General features: G+C 37.0%; 1 protein-coding gene across 1 annotated transcript in view; it reads left to right on the top strand.

Moving 5' to 3' along the window:
• Positions 1-4,247: 4,247 nt before the first annotated feature.
• The window catches only part of LOC131757746 (SCAN domain-containing protein 3-like), a 721,112-nt gene continuing 699,087 nt past the window's right edge, over positions 4,248-26,272 (top strand). The window contains exons 1-2 of the mRNA XM_067034715.1: positions 4,248-4,327; positions 16,065-16,177. The gene's annotated coding sequence lies outside the window, so the exon portion shown is untranslated. The remainder of the gene's footprint in view (positions 4,328-16,064; positions 16,178-26,272) is intronic.

The raw sequence follows: 26,272 nt of genomic DNA on the forward strand, positions 1-26,272 counted from the left end.
ATCTTTTGTTTCCAAAATTTAAAAATAGTTGGTTATATTTTCAAGATACAGTGAAAGATGTAAATTCAGGAGTAAACATAATGTGAGATGTGAGTTTATGATAAAGTTTGGTGTAGAAATTAATGGACAGTCCAACAAAAGCATATCAAAAGCAAGCAGGAAAAGAGTAGTAAAGGAAAAATAAAATCAGGGATTAGTCAACATATTTGGGCAAAATATGAAGCAATATTCAAAACATTATTAGACTGTCGAGTTTATCTAATTCATAGGAATGTTGGAAAGGCTCAGATATCGCAAAAAAGATCAAAGGGTCAGAAAAAAGGAGCTATAGAGAAAACTTTAATTAGAAATATAACCAGAGCAAATCCCTCATTACCACACCTCATATCACAAATTTGAATATAACACAGTCACATGACTCCCCAAAGAAAACTTCACAATAAAATTATAAAATTTTTAGCATATAAGGTAATAGTTCTATCCCCTACATTAGCACTGAAATTGGGCTTGGAAAGAGAAAGATAAGAGCAGACTTAATAACTCTTTATAATAATTCTTTATGTGGTGAACCAACAAATTGTGAAAGCAATGTAAGAAGATGAATGATTTGTGATAATGGCAGTGAACTCTTCTAAAACTTAGGAAACTATTCTAATTCCAGTTCTTTGTATAGCACATGGATATACCATAAAACGTGTGTGATTCCTCATTTATACATGGGGATTATACTTGGTTTATTCATTTAATAAAGCATTAGTGGGTTAAATTAACATGCTTTCAGAAAATGGATTTGAAAAATTAAAGTTGCAGAGTAAAGTTTCTACCTATAAAATGGTCAAATGATAGAGTGGATCAGAGAAGATGGTTGTTGTGATGCCATGAGTAGAAGGAAATTATTTTAGTTTTGACTTTAGAAAGTTAAGAGGTTTTTACCACAAGAAGTTAAGACCTCGTGCCCCTCAGAGACTTGAAATTTTGCCTTTTAGGTTTTATGGAAGTGCCATATGTTAATTCAGTGGCTTGAATTCTAATCTAGGTTCTAAGGTGTGGGAATTCTAATAAAGGCCGCAAATGAACTTATTATGCTACCCGGGCTGTCTTACATAATAGTTTCTAGACACACCCTTCCTCTTATCTGCAAAAGTCTCTCTTATTTGCAGGAGTCTATGGAATGAGGACTAGGATACAAATACAGTCTACTGAAAAAGTGAAAATGTGCAGTTCTCTATTATTGCTGTTAAAAGAATCCATAAATTTTCAAATGTTGTACTGTCTCTGAAGTACAACTTTCCATTTGGAAATAAATACAGATTTATTTCTTTGGGTCTTCAGGAAGCACACAACTTAAAATATGAACAATGTTTTAGGAATATGGAAGCTTAATATTATGAAAATGTCAGTATAGTGTGAAATACTGTAATGGTATATAATAGAATTTGTATTTTTTAAATGTGTGTGTGTGATATCCACATTCAATTTCCTAGCCAATTTTATAAGTGTATCTATCTCAGGTAGGGATTAAGAATACCAGAAGAGGAAATCAAAGAGAGTGAATTAATATTCAGCTTCTGACACTATACAGATAGAAGTTTACAGAAGACAATAGACTTAAAAGCCTGGCTTTGGTAAAACAGAGGATTTCCTAGACTTTTATTTCTTCATGAAGCATAACATGAGTGAGGCTGATAAAACTGGACTGAAGACTTCCATTTTCAGGTGGTCCTTATCAAGCAGGGGCCGAGAGAGAGAGGGAGAGAAAAACTGCTGCTTGTCTTAGTAGTTTGTGGGGAGAGGAAGACAGAGGAGAGGACAGAGAGGAGGGTGAGTAGATGAGGAATAAGGGGTCTTACTATCTACCTAAATTGAAAAAAAAAAAAAAAAGAGTTGACTTGATATATTCACATGGATATGCGGGGCCTGAGTCCTTGCAGGCTGGTCATGCTTCCCTGGCAAAACTAAATGGAAGCCTTTGAGCCTCTATCCCTCAGATACTTGCAGCTTGGCATGGAATGGTTATGCACATCCTTGCTGTAAGGCAGCTAGATAGATGGTCTGTATGGCGTTCTGGGATCCCAGAATTTCTCCAATGAAGTGATGAAGAGATGTTGAAATTGCTGGCAGGTAGCAGAGACCAGGGATCAAGACAGAGTGGCCACCATAGGTAAGGACTTTGAGACGGGGTGAAAAGTCCTTATGGGTCCTAGCAGTGGTGCCAGCATGTCACCCCAAAAGCCTGGTCCAGGCACCTGCCCATCAGCAGTCACCAATCTGGGGAGGAGACTACTCCATATATTCTGTATAAGAGAATACAGAGATGCAGGTGATACCTCATGGATCTGAGGAATGAACCTCTCCACCATCCTTTCATGTGTCCTTCACCTACTTCTATGAGGACAAGGTCACACCCCCTCACACACTCATATAAACTTGAGAGGACTAAGGGGGTAAATCTGAAAGACTGGACATTTACCTTAAAAGACTAAATTCTGTGAAAGAGGCAAATTTTTAAAAGCCCTAGTAGGAAGTTTAACTTTGGAAAGACTGAATAAGGATTGTTGAAACAAGAAGAGGCAGAAATATTTTGCCAGTTGAAAAAAAAAAAGTCCTCCTGGGCTTCCCTGGTGACTCAGTGGTTGAGAGTCCGCCTGCCGATGCAGGGGACACGGGTTCGTGCCCCAGTCCGGGAAGATCCCACATGCCGCGGAGCGGCTGGGCCCGTGAGCCGTGGCCGCTGAACCTGCACATCCAGAGCCTGTGCTCTGCAATGGGAGAGGTCACAACAGTGAGAGGCCCGCGTACTGAAAAAAAAAAAAAAAATCTTCCTACCCATGGTTAGAGGTTGTGAAAAAAACAAATGCAGATTTAAAGAATTTAAGAAGCTATTTTCTTTGTGTAGCTCAGTCACAGTGAGTAAATATTAAAATCTTCGTAGAGTTTAGAAAAATAATGGAGTTTGAGGATTAAAATGTTGGTGTTTCTCTTGGGAAAAAGATAATTTCAACCAATACAAATATTTTGAATTAAGAAAAGTTAATAAGACTTTACTATTGCCTCAATGGAATTACCTCCAGAGTAGCCAACTTTGATGCAACAGAACCTGACTTGAAATAGGAAGTCCTGGTTTGAAAAATTCATTAGCATTTTTACCTGTGTCACTTCAGGTAATAAGTCGACTAATTTCTCTGAGCCTCAGTTTCTTCACCCATGAAATACGTAACACTAACCTCAGGGAGTTGTGATAAATCTCTCATATATGATCATGCATATGACTTGTAGTGCAGAACCGAGCCAAAGCCAAAGCTGCCTGTTTGGTGTATGAAGTTATAGTGGGAAATGGCCTTGCCCATTTCTTTACTTGCCCTATCCATGGCTGTTTCACACTACAAAGTTAGAGTTGAGTAGCTGTGACAGAGACTGTACTCTGTGCTATTGTTTTTATCATGTTAACCCCCTTTGCTCTGAGTCCAAGCTCATATAGTTGCATTTTGGTAAATATATATACATATATTTAAAGCCTTCATTCTGGAGAAAACTATTCTTTCATTCAAAAGTATGTTTCTTGGGGGCTCCCTGGTGGCACAGTGGTTAAGAATCCGCCTGCCAATGCAGGGGACACAGGTTCGTGCCCTGGTCCGGGAAGATCCCATATGCCACAGAGCACCGAAGGCCGTGTGCCACAATTACTGAGCCTGCGCTCTAGAGCCCACGGATCACAACTACTGAAGCCCGCATGCCTAGAGCCCGTGCTCTACAACAAGAGAAGCCACCGCATGAGAAGCCCGCGCGTCACAACAAAGAGTCGTCCCCGCTCACAGCAACTAGAGAAAGCACAGGCACAGCAATGAAGACCCAACGCAGCCAAAAATAAATAAATAAATTTAAAAAATCAAAAAACAAAAGTATGTTTCTCATTGTAAGTTAACCAATTGGCAACAGGTTTATAAAGCAGCCTATTCAGAATTTGGTTACATTTTCTCTCTTTGCCAAGGCCTGATTTCCCCAACTGAGCTGATACAATTAAACTTCTGAGTCTAAAATCGAAGGACCACCTGTTCCTCTGCAGCCACAATGAGCCATTCCCTGCCCGCCATCATCATTGAGATCAGGAGCCTGCTACTTTACCACACTTATTACAGGATAGCCATAAATTTTTGCCTCCTTATGTGAACATGAAATCGAAAGATAAATTACTTTCAAAGAAGACACAGTATATCTGCTTTGATATTTTTCCTTTTTCTTTTCTCCAGTATTCATCCTCACATGGACCATCTGTCACCTGCTGCAGGGCAAAACCTACTGAGAACAACAGGCGGCTATTCCGTGAAAGGTAACCTTGGGTAGATTTGCCATGATGCTAATAATAATTTCAAATGCTAGTTTATTATTAAATGAAGCCTGATTTCTAAAAAAAAAAAAAAATAGTGATATAACATCCAGTGATGGGAACGTAACATGTTTGGGTTAATTATGTCACTCTTTAGGTAAAAAGTTAGTTGTTAACAGCTAACCACCTGCCATGTGTTAAAAAATAAGAGGCTTTAGATTCCTTTCTGGAAATAAAACATTTTTGAAATTGAGATGCTGTAATTTTGCCAAATGCTGATGAAACCCCAAAAGGTAATTATGTCAACCTGAGAAGACTATGATGGTGAAAATAAGATTAAAAAAAGAATTGTGTGTTTTCAGCCATAACCAGCAGGCAATTATAATTTTGGAAGTGAACGTCACTGTGCTTGGGAATAGTTTAAATCTTTTCCTCCCTACCAACTGTTCCCCTCATTTGCCTGAAAACCTTCCAGTTCCCTCTCACCTTCTTTTCTCTATTTTCCTTCTTTTCTTCCTCTCTGGACTCTTCTCTGCTTCTCACCCCTCCCATGGCCACAAATGCTCTTAACCAAACTTAGAATAATATAGAAACCTGTGCTCTTTCAACAGTGATGGGAAAGCAAAGGGTTTTCTTAGTGCATCACCTTTGCTTCTTCTTTATGCATTAAAAAAGTATCGAGCATTCCCCACAAGTCCAATTCAAGGAATCTGTTCTACAGATAGACTCTCACCAGGGTGCAAAGTTCTATTATGAAAACGTTCATTGCAGCCTGAGGATGGAAAGAAAAAGAGAAACTGAGCCCAGCAGAGAGCTGAAATGATAGGAGCAATGGGAACAGGAGAGACCAGGAGCTGGGAGCAGCACACTAATAGTGGAGCAAGGTTCAGGAACAATGTGGGAGAGAAGAACCAGCCGTGAGGGCTCCCCCCTTCTTCTTAGTCCCCAGTGGGCTGTGTGCCAGGCAGGTATCCCTGCAGCCTGCATGGCAGTGGTAACAGACGCAGCTGAGCAGTGCCAGCTGCCTTACAGGAGCCTCCCCACTGTGTGGATTCTAAAATTCTTCCACATCCAAGATTAGCCAGTGCCCGAACTGGAAGGATTGAATTGAGGGATGGGAAACTTTGGCATTTCCAAGTGGCATAGCCAGTGGGGAGGAAAATCAATCCTTAAAAAACCACAGAATGAAAATGGGTCTTTACACAGAATTTGTTTTTGAATAGTGACCATTTTCTGATCATTTTATCAGTAAAAAAAAAAAAGAGTCTTTTTTTCTCAGATCTTGTCAAATTTTATACCAGTGGTAGTCGTTAGTGAACACACTGCTTCTAGGAGCCATCTTCTGTTTGTCCAGACTCCAGGCTAGCATGACATAAAGCATCTGGCAATTTGAAATGTGCATTAAAACGTTTAAAGGAATATAATTGACTGTAGTATAAACAAAACATACTAGTACATGGATAGACCAAGATATTTCTTTCTGAAGCATCATTTAAAGACAACTTAGAGACTAGAGGTTTATCAAGTACAGTAACTATTTTCACTATTGTCCAGCCCATTTCAGAAAGTCAGATTTGATGGTAAAATTTTACTCATTTTGCCTGTGAGTATTATCTCACAGGTTCCTAGTGAGGTCAAGATTAAAAGTTTGAAATAGTTTTTCAGCCACTTAATAACCTGTAAAAGAGGTCTACTATGGGAGACTCATTCTTCAAAGCAGTATACTAAGACCTTGTGAAGAGGATATTATTTCGTGTGTTATGGGCTAAATTGTCCCTCCTTCCCTCTGAAATTCATATGTTGAAGCCCTAACCACCAGTACCTCAGAATGCGACTGTATTGAGAGACAGGGCCTTTAATGAGGCTATTGATTTTATTTATTTATTTATTTTTTAAATTGAAGTTTAGTTGATTTATAATGTTGTGTTAGTTTCAGGTGTACAGCAAAGTGATTCACATATATATGTATATATATACATATATATATTCTTTTTTCAGATTTTTTTTGCATTATAGGTTATTACAAGATATTGAATATAGTTCCCTGTGCTACATAGTAGGTCCTTGTTGTTGAGGCAGCTAATTTAAAATAAGACCATTAGGGTGAGCCTTAATCCAATCTGGCTGGTATACTTTATAAGAGGAAATTTGGACACACGAGAGAGACATCAGGGATGCACTTGCACAAAGAAAAGGGCATGTTGGGATACAGCAAGAGAGCAGCCATCTGCAAGCCAAGGAGAGAGGCCTTAGGAGAAACCAAACCTGCCAACACTTTGGTTTTGAACTTCCAGCCTCTAGAACTGTGAGAAAATACATCTCTGTTGCTTAAGCCACCCACCGTGTTGTATTTTATTATGGCAGGTGGAGCAAACTAATACAGTGTGTCACAAACAGACTTTGTACAGAGTAAACTATACAAATTTCATTGTTTTAACTCAGTATCATAGCTGTAGAGAATCTCTTTTTATTTTGTTGGTGAGGCATTAGTAACGAGCCCAAAGTATCCTAGAAAAGTACTGGGTACATCTGAGAGTACTTTTCATTGACAATGTATTAATGAAAGATGCCAGAGAGAAAGAGAGCATTAGTCTGCCAAAGGTATTTATTGTAATAAACTTTGTAGGATGGGTCATGTGACATGATGAATCCTCAGTTGTTTGGCCTGCAGCAAGAGAAAAACAAGTTAGGAACAGGCAGTGCCAGCACTAGGGAAACCTTCTCAGCAGAGGGTTTGCCTGTGAGGATGGTGGCAGGAATCCGATTTGGGATCCAAGTTGATACAACAAATTTGTTCTCCATCTGGACTTGAATCGATATCCTGACATTCAAATCAGGTGGTTGGGGCCCCTCAGCCTGAGTTTCCCTGCAGTAGTGCCATGGAAACAGGTGGATGGGGGATTGTGTGGTTTCCGGAGCGTGGGAGTCCATCTGGGTTGAAGCAGGATTCCAGCCAGCTGTTGGCAGGAGGGACAGAGGGTCCAACTCCTAGGGAAAGTAGGAGTGTTTTAGAACCCTGTTATGATTGTTGAAACTGAGAAGCCAGATCCAATCCTAGTCAGAAAACTGGCATATAAATCAGGGCTTGAAACAGTTTTCCATTCGGGTGGAGAAAGCAATAGCTCTGTAGGCACAAAAGCATCTTGGAACTCACACCTGTTGTAGGTCTGACAGTTATTGCAGACCCTAATTCAAAATTATACAGTCAAGTTTGTTCATTTGGTTCAGGCATGGAGAGGACAGTATGAGAAACAACACAGGCGATCTGAAATGACATGCATGGTGGAATCTTAAGAAATGTTTTGAATGGTGCTGACAACTCAAAAGATACTGGAAGCACAAACAAAGAAGATAATTTTTCTGGCGGGGAAGTAAAGCAGTTCAGGGATGATTACTTTACTCTTTAATTTATTAATCTATTCTTCAAAAAGTTCATGGTGTTCTGTTGACCTGAAGGACAAACAGCTCAACATATTCAATTTCATAAGAATAATGCAGATGAGCAAAAAGCAAGCTAATCATCTACTTTATATAGAAAGCAAGTGTCTGAGAATATCTTTAAATCCATACTCCTTACTCCCTATATCCCACATCAGGAGCAGCTATGGCATGTATATAATGATACATATAATGATAATTCTAAGTAATTGATAAAATGTGAAATTTGGTTATATTGTACATAAGAAGGCAGAGAAAAAATTTGCTACTTAATGAGTTGCTTTAAGAGTCTATACTGGGACTTCCCTGGTGGCTCAGTGGTTAAGAATCTGCCTGCCAAGGCAGGGGACATGGGTTTGAGCCCTGGTCCAGGAAGATCCCATGTGCTGCTGCGGAGCAACTGAACTAAGCCTGCATGCCACAACTACTGAAGTCTGTGCACCTAGAGCCCATGCTCTGTAACGAGAGGCCACCGCAAGGAGACGCCTACAAAACGAAGAGTAGCCCCTGCTCTCCACTAGAGAGGGCCCACGTGCAGCAACATAGACTCAATGCAGCCAAAGATAAATAAATGAAATAAATAAATTTATTTTAAAAAAGAGGCTATACTAACATTGTAAATATCTTCTGAAATTCTGTTTTTACAAATTTTAATCTTTAATTTGTGTCCCATTCATGCTTTGCAAATGTGAAATTCTCTGTGGTAACTCAATTACAAACATTTCCATAGAGGTACAAAAATAAGTGATTTAGCAGATGTAACAAGTTTTCATTCATAATATATATGTGGGTATGAATATTTATATGCAGGTATATCCATTGTGTGATTACAGTGTGCTGAGAGGAATGGATTTCTGCACATCATGATAATTATCATTAGTGTGTGCTTACTAGTTGTCAGACATTGTATTAAATGATTTTACAAACGTTAACTCTATTAATACTCAGAAAAATTATTTGTAGCAAAAACTCTTATCCTGATTCTACAGAGAAGGAAACGGAGAGCTAACAAGTGGTTAAACTGCCTAGGGCCCTGGACTTGAAGGGTGGTGAAACTGGAATTCGGGCCAAAATCTATCTGGTATGCATTGATGCTCTGAACCTCTCTGCTACATTATTGCACAAATTAACTTAAGTATTCACGAATGAAGCCACAGTTGTACAGTCAGTTTATACAGAAGCCAGTTGGCTTTGGGTAGAGGAAAGACCGCTGCTTCACTCTCACCATCCTTGACACTGCTCGAAACATCTGTGCCTCTTATTTCCACATTGTTGGGCAAGACTGAGGAGTTATTTTATATTTTATAAAACTTGCAGATGAATAACTCTTTCAATTCCACATTTTGATGTCATGGTGTCTAATATATAGGAAAGTAAGTTATGACATTTCTTTTTTTTTGGTGGTACGTGGGCCTCACTGCTGTGGCCTCTCCCTTTGCGGAGCACAGGATCCGGACGCGCAGGCTCAGCGGCCATGGCTCACGGGCTCAGCCACTCCACGGCATGTGGGATCTTCCCGGACCGGGGCACGAACCCGTGTCCCCTGCATCGGCAGGCGGATTCTCAACCACTGCACCACCAGGGAAGCCCCGACATTTCTTAATACTTTCTAATTATATCTAATTCAACAGCAGATAGTATGATGGAAAGAAGAGCATTTCACTATAGGCAATGCTATTTACTTAACCTCTGTCTCATTTTGCCCCATCTGCAAAATAAAAGGATGGATTCAGGTTCCTTTTATCCTTAAAACTTTTATTCTAAGCATCTAATTCATTTCTAGTCAAATTATATTTTTTAGAAATAATACAAAACACGGAATTAATATTCACTGAGCTGTTTTTGTACTTCAAGGAGTGTAAACACATACATACACTCACAAATTTATTCACTTGTTTAGTTACCTAAGGTACTTTGTATAGCACTTTGTATAGTAAAACTGCATAGCATGTGATATTCTATGCATTTTATAGAAAAATCATATTAGGATTTAGAAGTCATTTAACTTTCTAAAGATTTCAATCATAAGATGTAAACTTGGTATTTAAAACCAAGTTTATCAAATTCCAAAGCCAATGTACTTTTGTTTAATAACTAATCTTCAGTTTAATTGGGAAAGTAACTTGTTTAGAACACACTGTGTATTAGGTTAGGCAAGGATATTCAGTGTAACAAATTAGAACATGCAGTAACAGTGATGTAATATGGAATTTTTTTTTTTTTTTTTTTTTTTTTTTTCCGCATGGCATGGCTTGTGGGATCTTAGTTCCTGGACCAGGGATAGGGATTGAAACCAGGCTCTCCACAGTGAAAGTGCTGAGTCCTAACCACTAGACCACCAGGGAATTCCCTGTTTCTTATTCATGTGAAATTTAGCAGCAGGTCTTAAATGGTTTCAGAAGAGAGTGGGCAGAGGATATATAGCCACTCTTAACCTCTGACTAGAATTTACACGTATCAATTCCATTTACATCCCGCTAGACAGACTAATCATACAGTCCTGACCTAATAGCAAGGGCAAGTTGGAAATGTGGTTTTCTTGCATTTTCAGAAGAAGAAGAATGAAATGAGATTTCATGAACCCACAGCATTGGTTCTGCCTGTGCTGTATCTCCACCACTGGTCATGGTGCAGATAACTGAAGGACTGCTACATTATCTTTTATTATTATGCTTATAGACAGAAAGAGGGTAACACAGAGCTTATGTCTTCCTGATAGTAGTAGTCTTTATTTAGAAATTTCCAGAAAACTGTAATATAGTGGGACATCAAAGCCTTCCTCTTGATATAGGAGTTCCACAATTGCTTTATCATGTTTCCCATCTTCATCATGTCCCTCCAGTGTCTCTCACAGGGTCCAGGCATCTGTACTTGTTGCAGGGATGTTGAAATGTGGCTGTAGTGATTATGGATGATTAATGGGTGAAGATACTAATATTTTATCACCTGCTTAAGAAGCAGGTGATAAATATTTAGAAAGATACCACTGAAATTTTGAACCATTGTAACAGTGTGACTTTTATGGTCTACTACCTTCTCTCAGTCTCAACTTAACTACATTAAAAAAGAAGGCATGTTTCATCCACAGTGGTTTAAGCTATTTCTGAGCAAAGGCCTGACCTTTCTGCTGAAACAGAATTCACAAATGTAGACAAACTCAGGCAATGATGCTTAGAGCAGTTTAGATGAGAAGGCTGAACAGGAGCACTTCTAGTCTGTATATTCCTTGACTCAAATACTTTTTGCTGCTTGCCGGGGGAGCTTGGGGGTGGGCAAGATGACATTTTGGTGGTGCAGCATGACCTAGACCTGTGATTCTCAACCTTTCCACCTTTAACATTCCCGTTTAAATGTCAAACTTTTCAGAATCCCCAAAGACACTAGTTGTATTTTTTTGAATCAATTGCCAAAGAACTTTAAGATAATGAAAGAATTACAAAACAATGAGGGACTACAAAACAATGCTAATTCTGTTGAAGTCAGTAGTAGTTTTAAATGCATTCTTATTTTATTAACTACAATGCATATATTTGAAAGATAGTCAAAGAAATGCAAGACAGATTTATGTAGTCAATCAACTATTCTTCATGTACTGTAGACTTGAAGATGCTTTGCAGTAACTCTGAGGGCCACTGGTTGGGAAGCCTTGAATTTGGCTGAAGCATGGGTCCTTGTGGTGCCAAATGCAGTGCTGAGCTTCACAGCAACACTGCATGTTACTTGTATATATTTGACATATACAGGTACTTTGAACAGTTTTAATTATTTAAAAGTAAAGACCTGATTATGAATATTCCACATTTCAGTAGAAAGTTAGGATGTGCAGAATGTATATGTGTACATCTGTGTTCAAATATTTATCCATTCATTTGCTCTTCTAAGCATTGAAGAAAGTGGTGAACATAAACAATAAAAGCTAACACTTATATAGTAGTTAATATCTATAAAATATATATTTGTTATTATATATTTTAAAGTGTATTAGTCCTGTTATTAACTGTATTTTCCAGGTGAGGAAACCAAGACATGGAGACATTAAGCAATGTGCCCAGGACTCTAATTCTAGTGTTTAGTTCTCAAATCTGTGCTCTTAATCTTTATGCTGCGTGGCCTTTCAAAATCGTTACTATCCTCTGTCTCATGGACCTTATATTCCATTGGGTGAAAAAGAAGATAACGAAGTAAAAAGAAAATTAATGCATATACAAGTTCTGTGGTAGAGTGAGTGCTGGGCACCTGTTTTCTATAGGAGTGTTTGGGAAAGCCTCATTGAAGAGATGACATTGTAATATTTAAATAAGGATATGTTCAACTTCTCCCTTCTCAACCAGACCATCACCATCAAAGCCTCTCTTTTCTTTTTAGGGAACCAATTGCAAATACAGTGCTTGTGAAGTCATACTTTGTAGCATCTATAGAATGATTAGATTATTGGTTCAGACATACCTTTGCAACATAATTTCATTATATATTTATCTCTTCGTATGCATATGTAATCTCTGGGTTGATCAACTCTGCCATCAGAGGTCCTATATTAAAAATTCTAAGGAATTGCTTTTTGCTTGTGATTTTTTTTTTTTTTTTTTTTGGCCACCACCACGCGGCATGCAGGATCCTTAGTTCCCAGACCAGGGACCGAACCCGTGCCCCCTGCAGTGGAAACGTGGAATCTTAACCACTGGACCACCAGGGAAGCCCCTTGTTTGGGATTTTATTGCAAAATTGTATTACACTGACTCATTTGCCATTCTTTTGTTTCTATTCACCACTTCTTGCAAGAACTCTGAGCATAAGTTATACTAAGAAGTTGACTGAAATTTAAGCCAGCAGCACCTCAGGGTGACCTGCTACCTCAGCCATGCTGCCAAGCTCCTTATATTTTGAATTGCTTTCACCTTGTTCCATTAACTGGAACTCTGAAAAGTAAGGTCATGAGTGTGAGGAACATTTCAGAGGCAGGCTCCATCTCATCTGCATTGTTCCTCCATATTCTTATGTCCTTGTTTTGACCCACGAGGTCTGCTTCCCACATTTGTGGTACCCACTGGTGGCTTGTTCTCTCTGTGCATCCATTGCTCTATGCTGTTGGCTCACTTTTGCTCTGAAATACATAGGACACACACACACACACACACACACACACGCCTCTAACCTTTGTGGAGAATGTGAAACCTCTCTCCTCTAAGTAACTGTCCCCAGTATTTGTCTCCCCACAGAAAATCTCTGTCTCTGCTTCTATATATGTTTTTAAAAACTCAAGACTCTATTCTCTTTGAAGAATTCCCTTCACAGTTCATCTCTTCAGCTTTCCTGACTCCTGTTAAATTTCACATGCGATTCTACATCTTTTTGGGGAGGCCTAGAATGATTAAGCTGTCAGTTTGCTCTTGTGTATGATTTCAGAAAAGTTTCATACATTTCCTTGGAACACACTGTGGGCATTCGTTCGGTGCATTTCTCTAAATTCTGAGGGGGTCAGAGTAGTTGAAGCAGTCTTGTTACCCTCATGAATTTTTTCTAGTAGCTTAATAATCAATATCCAATATTAGCCTATCTCCCTTTCCATATTTTTTTTTCTTTAGGAAATATCTATTGTATGCCTGTTCTGTGACTTGCACCTTGCAAACTGCAGTGGATGTAGTTTTGAAAAATTCATAATCCTTTATCCTCAAGTTAATTTTTACACGATAAGAGAATTAATGTAAAAAATTGTGTGTGTGAATATGCAACATATACATGTAATTCCCAGTAATAATAATGGCATTGTTTTATTGACTGCTTATGATGTGCCTGCTCTACTCCAAGCTTTTAACCTGTATTAATCCATTTAATTTTCATAATAACCCAATGAGCGAGGTATTTTATTATACCAAAATTTTAGATGAGAAAACTGCTGCACAGGGATTTCAGCAGCAGTTCTGGGTACCTCAGTATGTAGAGTTGCTGAGAGTCCAGTCAAGACACACTCACTCTAGAGCTCGTTTCCAGTATGTTGTATACATTAAAGTGTTCAATGCAATCATTAGTTTCTTTTCTTTTTTGTTGTACGCGGGCCTCTCACTGTTGTGGCCTCTCCCGCTGCGGAGCACAGGCTCCGGACACGCAGACTCAGCGGCCATGGCTCATGGACCTAGCCGCTCCGTGGCCTGTGGGATCTTCCCGGACCAGGGCACGAACCCGTGTCCCCTGCATCGGCAGGTGGGCTCTCAACCACTGCGCCACCAAGGAGGCCCCCCATTAGTTTCTTAATACCCTACTTTACCACTGCTTCCTGATTAATCTTCTAGGACAAAATCTTACAGGTTGTATTTTCCTACTTCAATCCTTTTGGTGGCTGTCCCTGCAGATTCACATGTGCCTTTTAACACTCTCCATTAACCAGATACTATGATAAACATCTCATTGATGAATCTATCACATTGGTTAACCTCTGTCTTCTGCATGCTCATTCCCATTTTGTACCATTTTCCAAGTGGTCTCCCTTCCACATGAGATATCTTCTTGCCTCTCCACCAATCAGTTCAACACGTATATTTCCTTCAATGACAGTTTGAGACCAAGCTCTTCCATTCCTTGCTAAATTCCCAAAGCAAGAATAGTTTGAAAATGTTCTAGTGTGTTGTAATACACACTACACTTTATTTTCTAGTAACTTTTGTATGTCTTTTTTAAAACAAGCAGATATGATTCTTCACCGGTAGAGGTCACATATTTTACTCTTTTTTTAAACCTCCACAGTGACTAGAATATATTTGATGATGACTAGCTCATCCTTGATTGACAGCTTTTTATAGAATAAAAATTTATAATGTGATTTAAGGCATTTCTTCAATGTGGAAAGTATGTTTCCAGAAAAGAGTTAAAGATTCAGGTCAATGTTGTTCATATAAGTGATAATTGTAGCACATGCAATATTATATAAATTATTCCCCAGAATTTTAAGACTCTCTGCCCTTTGACTACAACACAGTGGAAACGAAAGTGCTCTCCTAACTTATTGGTATTACTTAAATGCTGTTTAAACACATGCATGGTTTGATCTTGTCACCCTTGGAACAGGCAGAATAGAGACAGCAGGGAAAAGAGGCAAGTAGAAGCTGCATAGGATGTTGTTTCCCCAGTAATCTTCCTGTTTCTTTTGTCCTTGATTCTGTGGAAAGGACTGCTAGAGCAGGTGGTAGGACATGCTTTTATTACTATTCAGAATTTGAAATGGGTGAGCAGGCTTTTGAGATGGTGCTTTTGGCATTCCTGCTTTTTCTCAGTGGATGAACTATCTCTGTTTCAAATTCTACTCTCTTTTTAAATTACAGTTTAAAATGTCTACCAAGAATCACAGAGTTAGTAGGTGTATACAAGCCCCTAATAAATAATTGTAGTGTATGGTATGTCACTGAGTTAGGGAAGGCTGTCTTACTTTCTGATGTAACTCATAATGAATAGTCACTAAATGTAACAATATAATAAAAGATTGGATTATACGGAATTGAGCAATACTTTTAATTGTAGTCCCTAAGCATTCATACCAATTGTTGCTCATATATTTTTTGAAAATATACTGGCAAATAGCAATCATCGTATTTCATAGGAGAAGTTGCACATCAACTGCATACTTCAATTTGTAATATTTCATTCATATGGACTACAGAGAAGTTGACATTTCTATTATAGACAGTGTTTTAGAGCATTAACAGAACCATAATAGTTGGCCACCAGACAAAATCTGCAATGCTAGGCCTAACCTTGGGGCAGTTTTTAAGCAATTATTGTTATGAAGTCAAACCACTTTGGAGTATTTATTTTACAAAGTACTGTATGCTGAAATAGACCAGGGAAATATTACTTCATTTTCAATATGTTTTAAAAAGAGTTCTAGCTTTGGGGCTTGAAAACACATTTTCTTTTAAATGTAGAGGATTCATAACTCCCCATCAAAATAAAGGCAATCAGAACCTACCAGCTTTAATACATAAATATCCTTTACATATTTTAGGCTTATATACTTAAGAATAATTACTCTTATTTGAATACAACTTTTGTGAATTCATAAAGAAGACTTGGGGTTTATGCTCTTGTATAGAAGATTAAAAAGTATTATTATGAAGGCTCTAGTAAGTAGCTTTTGGGGCAATATGAATATTCAGAATTGTGCTAAATATGCAACAAAATGTATCTGAAATATCCTATTGTGTATACAACAGGGACTTATTCTGCAAGAAAGGAAATAAATCTCATTGAATATTTTACAGCAATATATGTTTTTGCAAATTATTTTACAATCATTGTATATGTTTTTCTTCAGGCACGCTGGCTAGAAATGGTGCTGTTTTAAATTGGAAGGAATAGAAAGAGGAAAAGAAAGGTATATCTACAGAAGGAGTCACAATCTCTCCGATGAAGATAGCTCCACAAAAGGTATCCTTCTCCCCTTGCTCATTTACTGTTATTTTACTTAGAGGAGCTCAAGAATTTTGTCAGAATTCCTATCTTCTTTTACAGTATTTGATCTCCTTGGGCCTCCATGGACTTGAAACTGTAAGGCTGATTACCATCAGAGAGCCGAATGTACCCTGGGGAACAGAGAGAACGAACGGGGGTGGGGATATGGTGGAGTTAGAGCTCTCCAAATGAGTGGCAGAGTCTGATTTGAATTTCATGTTAGTGCATGGCGAGACTAAGGTTGTCAAACTAGCTGGAGCCAGGGTTATTTGAGTACTTGTGTCTCCTACTTAGTGCTGCCACTTGCTTGGCTACCTCACAACACAGACCCATTTCATCAGTGTGGTGTATATAAGAGCTTGACTGGAAATGGTGGTTATGCCCCCTCAGAGGGTATCATCACCTGTGACTGAGGATATCCAGGTAGTCATGTTGCAGTGGTGTGTGCATGATTCCTGAGCAGCACTAGATAGACATAGACCTAGAGTTTTATTATTATTATTACTGTTTATTACAGTTAGCTTGTCAAATCAAGTGCCTTTATTTTTATGTCTTCTTGATTACAAAGGCTGTATTTTTAGATGATGTACATTTGCAGGTCTAAAAGAAGGAATTTCTAAATTTAAGGTTAAATGTAGCATTAAATTTGAATTTACCGTTTGAAAGCCTAAACAAAGGAATTTATAAAAGCAGTACGAAGGCTCCATACCTGGGTTCTAAAATTAAAATGCTTCTTAAAGACTGGCCTCAGCTCACTGATGTCTGCTTTCTGTTTCAATTAGCCATTATGAGCCATTATGAAAATTACTAACACTAACATTCATATATTCCCATTTCAAACATGTGCTGCTAATGGTTGATATAAGTTACAGGGGCACTGACTTTTGTGAATTATTCCATTGTTCATGTACCAGATAGTAGTTTAAGAACGTGGGTTTTGGGGACGTGCTGCCTAGGTTCACATTCCAGCTATAATACTTACAAACTAGATGACCATGGGCAATTTACTTAACCTCCTGTGCCAGTTTCCTCATCTGTAAAATGGGAATAATAATATAATAATAGTACCTTTTTCATAGGGTTGTTGTGAAGACTACATTACATATGAATTTCTTAGAACAGTAAAACAGTGTCTGGCACAAAGTAAGTCCTATATATAGGCATTAGCCATTAGTATTATTGCATGCCTTCAGATACCTAATGAAACATTTCTCTCAAAGTTTCCATGTGCTCAGATTTTTATAATAACAGAAATTCTTCTCAACTTTGACATTTATTTTGTATTGGGTTTCATGACTGGAACAAGAATCCTCCTATACTGCTGCTAGGACTGAACTGTAAATTAGTGTGATCACTTTGGAAAAATACTTAATAGTATCTCTTAAAGCTGATCTTTTGCATAACTTATAACCCAGCAATTTCACTCCTTAGTCAAATTGGATAGGGGTATCCAGCAGGAAAGTGTGTGTGTGTGTGTGTGTGTGTGTGTGTGTGTGTGTGAGTGTACACACACACACACACACCAATGGACATACAAATGAATATTCATAGCATCATTATTCATTACGATCCTAAACTGGAAAAACATAAATGTCCACTGAACAGTAGTACAGATAAATAAGGGTGTTATAGTCATACAGTGAAATACTGTTTAGGAATGGAAATGAAGGAACTACCATAACAGCCAACAACCGGGATGAATTTCACAGTTATAATATTGCTGGGAAGGTCAGATACAAAAATGTGTATACTGTGTAATTTCATTGATAAAAAATTGTATCAAATAGTGAAAACTAAGCTGTAGTGTTAGAAGTCAGGATAGTGGTTTCCTCTGAGGAGATGGGAAGGCATGGTGGTTGGGAGTGGCCATGAAGGGGGGGCTTTTGCAGGGTTAGCAATGTTCTTTGTTGACCTAGTGATAGTTACACAGGAACTGGTTTTGTGATAACTCACTGAGCTGTACATTTGTATACTTTTTGCTCTTTTCATTATGTATATTATATATAGTAATACAAAACAGTTTTTGTGGTTTTTTTTAACATCTTTATTAGAATATAATTGCTTTACAATGGTGTGTTAGTTTCTGCTTTATAACAAAGTGAATCAGCTATACTTATACATATATCCCCATATCTCCTCCGTCTTGCGTCTCCCACCCACCCTCCCTATCCCACCCCTCTAGGTGGTCACAAAGCACCGAGCTGATCTCCCTGTGCTATGCGGCTGCTTCCTACTAGCTGTTTTACATTTGGTAGTGTGTATATGTCCATGCCAATCTCTCACTTCGTCCCAGCTTACCATTCCCCCTCCCCGTGTCCTCAAGTCCATTCTCTACGTCTCTGTCTTTATTCCTGTCCTGCCCCTAGGTTCTTCAGAACCTTTTTTTTTTTTTATTCCATATATATGTGTTACCATACAGTGTTTGTTTTTCTCTTTCTGACTTACTTCACTCTGTATGACAGATTCTAGGTCCATCCACCTCACTACAAATAACTCAATTTAGTTTCTTTTTATGGCTGAGGAATATTCCACTGTATATATGTGCCACATCTTCTTTATCCATTCATCTGTCGATGGGCACTTAGGTTGCTTCCTGTCCTGGCTATTGTAAATAGAGCTGCAATGAACGTTGTGGTACATGACTCTTTTTGAATTATGGTTTTCTCAGGGTATATGTCCAGTAGTGGGATTGCTGGGTCGTATGGTAGTTCTATTTTTAGTTTTTTAAGGAACCTCCATACTGTTCTCCATAGTGGCTGTATCAGTTTACATTCCCACCAACAGTGCAAAAGGGTTCCCTTTTCTCTACACCCTCTCCAGCATTTATTGTTTGTAGACTTTGATGATGGCCATTCTGACTGGCGTGAAGTGAAACCTCATTGCAGTTTTGATTTGCATTTCTCTAATGATTAGTGATGTTGAGCATCCTTTCGTGTGTTTGTTGCCCATCTGTATATCGTCTTTGCAGCAATATCTATTTAGATCTTCTGCCCATTTTGGGATTGGGTTTTTTTTTTTTTTTTTTTTTTTTTTATTGAGCTGCTTGAGCTGCTTGTAAATTTTGGAGATTCATCCTTTGTCAGTTGCTTCGTTTGCAAATACTTCCTCCCATTCTGAGGGTGGTCTTTTCATCTTATTTATGGTTTCCTTTGCTGTGCAAAAGCTTTTATGTTTCATTAGGTCCCATTTGTTTATTTTTGTTTTTATTTCCATTTCTCTAGGAGGTGGGTCAAACAGGATCTTGCTGTGATTTATGTCATAGAGTATTCTGCCTATGGTTTCCTCTAAGAGTTTGATAGTGTCTGGCCTTACATTTAGTTCTTTAATCCATTTTGTGTTTATTTTTGTGTATGGTGTTAGGGAGTGTTCTAATTTCATTCTTTTACATGTAGCTGTCCAGTTTTCCCAGCACCATTTATTGAAGAAGCTGTCTTTTCTCCATTGTATATTCTTGCCTCCTTTATCAAAAATAAGGTGACCATATGTGTGTGGGTTTATCTCTGGGCTTTCTATCTTGTTCCATTGATCTGTATTTCTGTTTTTGTGCCAGTCAAAACAGTTTTAAGAAATGAATAGCTGTACTGGCCACAAGCGTTGATCTTTCGGTGTGTGTATGGTGAGTTTACATATCTAACTGTATAAGAGATCTCCAAGTAAAAGACCAAAAGTACAGTAACCAAAATCACAAAATGAAAATTTATGTGTGCATACCCATGAATACTTTAAATTTTAATGTTGCCTCCTGTTCCGTTAGTCTCAATGCCAAATCAGTCTACTTTTCATCATTCTAAGATTTAAACAGGCATTCTTAGAATGGCTGGTTCACACCAAGCTGTTGAAGAGGCTGCTATTGGAAAAGGAGCTGAATACAATTGCCTAGGCTTTTTAGCAGACAAGAGCACAATCAAAGCAGTTTTTCTCCTGTGCTGGCAAGACTGGCACCATGTCAGGGGCTCTAGCCCTCTAAAAAGAGCCTTGAGAGCAAATTTAGTCACGGTTGTTTGTCACTAGCCTATCTGAAAACTGTTGAACCTTAAAAATGTTCTGCATATTCATTAGTGATCACTGTGACAGTCAGGACTTTTGAAACAATCATGCAGCTGAGTGAATACCTTCCACTGACGTTTCTTTGGCACAATGCACTGTCCATGAAATTACAAATAAAAGCATTCCAGAAACAGTTGCACAATTTTTTCTAGACCCCAGCTATTCTGTTATTCTAAAGTTCTGAGCATGATACATTCATGCTAATCATTTGTCTCTTGGAAAACATACCCTTCCTCCCCTCCCGCCCCCTCATGTATTACTGACAGCACATTCACAGAGGTGTTTAGGTGGATGCAGGATACAGGTTTTTTCCTTTTCTGTTCCTTGATCTCTTTGGCCCCTCTTAGCAAGAAATTAGCTTCTGGATGATGAAGAGTAGTTTTTAATTTGGGGGACATTTTGTGAGCTTAGTAAGGTTTGAGATATAAGTCTTTGCATTCCAGTGGCAATGCTAATCTACTAACACTGAATTTATATACATTAAATATTTAAGCCAGATTTTTAAAAAAATGAGCTTTTGGACAGTTGAAAAAATATTTGAATGGGCTATCACAAAGGAGGGAAATGTTTTTTACCTGGAAGCCTTAGGAAATAGGATTTATTCTCATCTATAATATAAGTGGAACACAGACTAGATGACCTGAAAATGGTTTCTTCTAACCAGTTTCTTCTAACCAGTTTAACTTATTTTTCAATGGGATGAGAGCATACGGAGGACTTTAGACACATTCGGGGCAGTCTGTTTCTGGATTATAATGTTTCGCCATTTGTCATTAGCACTAAATGAAGGTGAACTTGTGACTCTTAGAAAACCATTACAGCTCATTACTTTAAGCCAGTATTTTCCAGATATTCCTGATGACAAATTTTAATTTGGGAGCTTATGAAATAACATTTGTCTGGGCCCCTCCTGAATCTGAATCTCCAGAGGAAGCCCTAGAACTTATCATTCATGTAACAAGCAACTCAAGAGATTCTTTCGTTCAAACATGAAGGGGACACATGATTTATAATTGAATCTTCAGATTGGGAAATTAAGGACATCAAGGGAATATTATTTAACTATTCATCTATATATGAAAAAGGGATAGGATAAGAAGAGATATTACACAAAAAAGGAAAAGTAAATTTCAAAATTTTATTTTATTACACATTGACTTAATAATAATGAATAACGTGTGTAGTTTCTTTTACAGTGAGGGCCTGCATATGTGGGAAATGACTTTAGAAGATTTTACCATTTATAAAAAATAAAGGCAGATATATTCATCCATTCAGTCCTCACAAAACCTTGTGATATGTGTGTTAACAATGATCAATCCCAGTTTCTAAATGTCAGTGGAAGATCACAGAGGTTAAATGACTTGATCTAGTATCTCTTGCAAAGTTAAATCTCATCTAATTTTAGAACAGTTTGTATTGAAATTGATTTTCTCCTCATGACTCTGCAAGGAGCTAAGATTCTGAATGCCCTGGGTTACATTTTTCCTACCAAACTTCTTTTCATGGAGTAGCCTAAAGAAAACAACCTCTTGAAATAAAACTCTTCTATCTGAAGTGAAATATTCCACCATGATTTTTCCTTTTATAGCAGGATTTTTTTGGAGCTGCTATTTTTGTACTAGAATCTGTTGGTGATATTATTCTACCCAAAGTTCTCTAAGAAATTATTTGTTTTTGTCTTCCAGGTAGAGTAAATATTCTTTTCTATCTTATTATTTCATTTAAAGGCCAAAAGTGTACTCAACTTCTCTTTAGAAAGCTAAAGGTGGCAGCACGTGAATCACACAATAAAGCTGATCTTTCTATTAGCTGTTCTGTAAGTTAGCAGTAAATTCATTGCTAGTGCAGGAGCCGGATTTTGGTATAGCAAAGAAAAAGAGTGAAGTGCTACAGCAGACATCCTAGCAGAGAATCTCCCCTTTTAAAAGGAGCACAGAATTAAAAAATCACTAAGTACTCAGGGAAATTCATTGCCATGAAAGAGAGACAACAAAGGTGATAAACAGAAGAACTTAAACCCAACAGAGCTGTTAGAACAAGGTTTTCTTATTAGAGCAAATTATATTTTAGCAACAGGGAGTTGCAAGAGGATATTGATACCTGAAAAGTAATCAATTATTTTACATGGAAAATAAAAATTGGTTAGTCAAACAACAGCAAAATAGATGAACTAAGTATAACAGAATGAGCCCTGAAGCTGATAAGTGAATTTACATACTAAAAACAAAAAATGAACTGAGGAATTCTTACAGAATCCAGAACAAAAAAAAAGAGATGAAAAGTATTAAAGGTAAGGTAATCTCCTGTCTCAAACTTCACATACTAAAAGATTCAGAAGAGAGTAGAGTGGAGGTAATTAGTAACATTAAATGAAAGAACTGTCAAAAATTTCTTAGAATTGGGAAAAGTTGTGTCTTCAGGTTGAAGAAAGCTATCAGAGCACCACCCATCCTAATGAAATTTTGAAGGACAAAGACAAAACCCAAAAAGCTTCCAGAGAAGGAAAGTAGAAGAGATTGTTTACTAGGAAATAATAGTCAAATTGAAATTAGATTCACCTCAAAGTTCACTAGGTTAAATAGATGCAAGAAGATAATGGGAAAGTACATTTGAGGTAAATAACTTTGTATAATTCTTTATCTGATCATGCAGTTGTGTGAGAGAAAGAGGGTTGGTTTGTACATAGAATGATTCAGAGAATGTATCACTTATAGACAAGGTTGAATTACTGTTGGGTGTTCTCCTGCAAGAAGATAAATATGGATCCAAGAGGAAGAATAAGGATACTAAAGTACTGATAAGCAACTAAATTAGTCAAAATTATTGTAAATCCTAAATAAATATTGACTGTAATTATTTTTTCTAAAATTAATTATTTATAATTAAAATTTCCAGGTTATATCAACAAGGCAAATGGGCTGGTGAAGAAAAGCATAAACACGCTACAGTTCTTAACTTTTAGTCAGAAAATTTGTTTATGCCATTTTTAGAAATAGTAGAATTACAATTCATTATAAAGGAGTAGTTTAAAAATTAGGGCTCCCCTGGTGGCGCAGTGGTTGAGAGTCCACCTGCCGATGCAGGGGACACGGGTTCTTGCCCCGGTCCGGAAGATCCTACATGCCGCAGAGGGGCTGGGCCCGTGAGCCATGGCTGCTGAGCCTGCGCGTCCGGAGCCTGTGCTCCACAACGGGAGAGGCCACAGCAGTGAGAGGCCCACGTACTGCAAAAAAAAAAAAAAAAAAAAAAAAAAATTAAAGTTACTACTAGAAGAAGAGAAATAGATGTTTTAACCATTAGTAAAAATAAAAGATACAAACAAAAGTTGATTGATTCAATAAAAGGCAAGAAAGGGGGAGTACAAATATTAAAAAACCTAGTAAAGAGAAAACAATACATAGGTTCACAGAAAAAACATATAAATATAGATGCAAATTTTTAAATAAAATATTTATAAATATTATCAAGCAGTGCATTGAAATTAAAATATATCATGAACATCCAGTGTTTACCCTAGAAATATAACAAATGTTTCAGCAACACAGAACCTGTCAATGCAATACACAATAGTGACATATTAAAGGATATGAAAAACTTTTTAAGTAAAAATTTAAATTCATCCTTTAACAAACAAGGACTAGAAAGGTTGTTATCATTATCTTGAAGATTTTTTACAAAAATCTATAAAAATATATATCCCATTAAATGGTACTTTGAGGATTCCCATTGAAAGGAGGGACAAGAAAGAAGGTCTGTTATTACTGTAGCTATTTAACGGGGCACCAGAGGCCTGGACAATGAAACAATAACAACAACAATGTAACCGGATAAGGTGCAGAAGATGATTGTCACATAGACAATCCAAGAGAATCAGCTGACAAACTATCAGAACTCAAGCTTCTTCAACAAGGTAGCTAGATAAAATATCAACATACAAAAGTAATTACTTTCATATATGTGAACTTAACAAAATAGGGAATACAGAGTTAATAATCCAAATAAAAATAGCTAATAGCAACAACAAATACACAAACCATAAAGCACTTACGAAAAAAACCAGCAAGTCTGTCCACGGAGCTTAGGATTAAAATTTTAAAATATCTAAAATGTTATTTAAGGAATTTTATTAGAAGAGCTGCAAAACTGGAGAGAGAGAAAATTTTATGGGTGAGGAAATTTATCATTTTAAATATTTCAATTCCCATAAGGCAAATCTGTAATCTAGATCTGTAATTTAACGTCAGACCATTCAAAATCAATAGATTTTTTTCCAATGAACTTGAGAAGCTGATGGCAATTTATAAGGAAAAGTAAATGTGAAAAAATAGCCAAGACGATATTGAAAGAAAAGCAATGGTGGAAGCTTGCCCTAATAAAGTGTTAAAAATTATAGTAATTAAATAGGAATTAAGTAATTATTAATTGAAAAGATATTAGCAAATAGGTAAATGGAGTAAAGAACCCAGAAGTGTTTACTTCTCTCTTCCTTTCTTCAAATTTGACATAAATTGTAAAGGAGACATTTTAAGTCAGTATGGAGAATGGGTTATTCAGTAAATAAGATAAAAGTTGGTGTGTGTTCTATAAAATTTTTAAGATATGATTTCTTACACAACTTGTAAGATAAACGAAAAATAGATTAAATATATTCATGTGAAAGTAAATTATAAAACTATTAGAAGACAATATAGAAGATGTATATTTGATCTTTAGGTTGGAGAAACCTTTCTAAAATAAATTAAGCAGCCAAACTTATGAAGGAAAAGTTGAAGAAATTGACATTACAATTAAAATTTAAATACAGCAAGAGACACGTTAATATTTAGAATACACAAAAAGCTACACAAATCAATAAGGAAAAGATAAATAGCCTTATAGGAAAAATGGAGGAAATACTTGTATAAGTATTTCATGGAAGATGAAAAAAAAGCTCATTTTCAGTGGTAATAGATATATTGCTACATTGCTATTGGAATTTTTATGGATTTGTGTTTGTATGGGTAGTGTATATAAAATACTATATACTTTTACATACACATTAAAGTATATGGTATTTTACATATATATTATTATATATTATGTTTAATAGTTATACATAAATGTGATAAAAGGAGGAGGAAGGATGCACACTCAACTGATAATGTTGTGTACCTCTGGGGATGAGACTGAAATTTAAGTTAGTTATCAACATTTTCTTAAATCTCACATCTTAATTTTGCACAGGGAGAATATGTGTTATGTGTGTTTGAAATTATGTTAATCAATTTATATATAGGTATTTTAAAAGGTAAAATGAGAAGTTTACATAAATATTTTTTCTAAATTCTAAGCTCTAGATATTAGTAACCAAAGCCAGTTCATAAAACAACCAAGCACTCTAACTAATGTTCATTTTAGAAAAACAATTACAACCGTTTAACTAAGTTATCGCTAATAAGGCACCAAAGTTTTTATACTTTACATGGGTGTCCAACAGCACCTAAGTCTCATCTACTAGCTAACCCTCTCTTTTTTGTCCCTTGCAGAATTTGACAAGATTAATGTTAAACTTCCAGGCCACATTGACATTTTCTAGAGTTTGTATTTCAAAGCATGTACATATTCATAGGGATAAATCTATAACTTCCTAAAACATTATTGTCATTTGTTGAGAGCAATACAAACAGGTATTTAATTCCACTTTGGGAAGATTTTTTTGAAAGTGAATTCATAGCTTTACTTTAGAAGTCAGGGGTTACGTTATTACAATATTTGTAGCACAGAGATGCAAGAATATTCAAAATGTGCTGTAATTTAGAAGTGATCAAATTATGATAGAAAAAAAGCCTCATTTTGGTATCAGACAATGATGATAATACAGTCTGAAGACGATTTCCTAAAGATTCATTTCCTAAAGAGAATTGATGGAAATGGAGCCTTGATATCCATAAGTTATCACCTTGTACAGAAAAGAGACCCACAGCACAACCAGGAAGGTGATGAAATATAGCCACCCCGTTCTTCTACGCTTCAATGGCTCAC

The sequence above is a fragment of the Kogia breviceps genome, chromosome 5, assembly GCF_026419965.1.
Source record: "Kogia breviceps isolate mKogBre1 chromosome 5, mKogBre1 haplotype 1, whole genome shotgun sequence".
NCBI lineage: Eukaryota > Metazoa > Chordata > Mammalia > Artiodactyla > Physeteridae > Kogia > Kogia breviceps.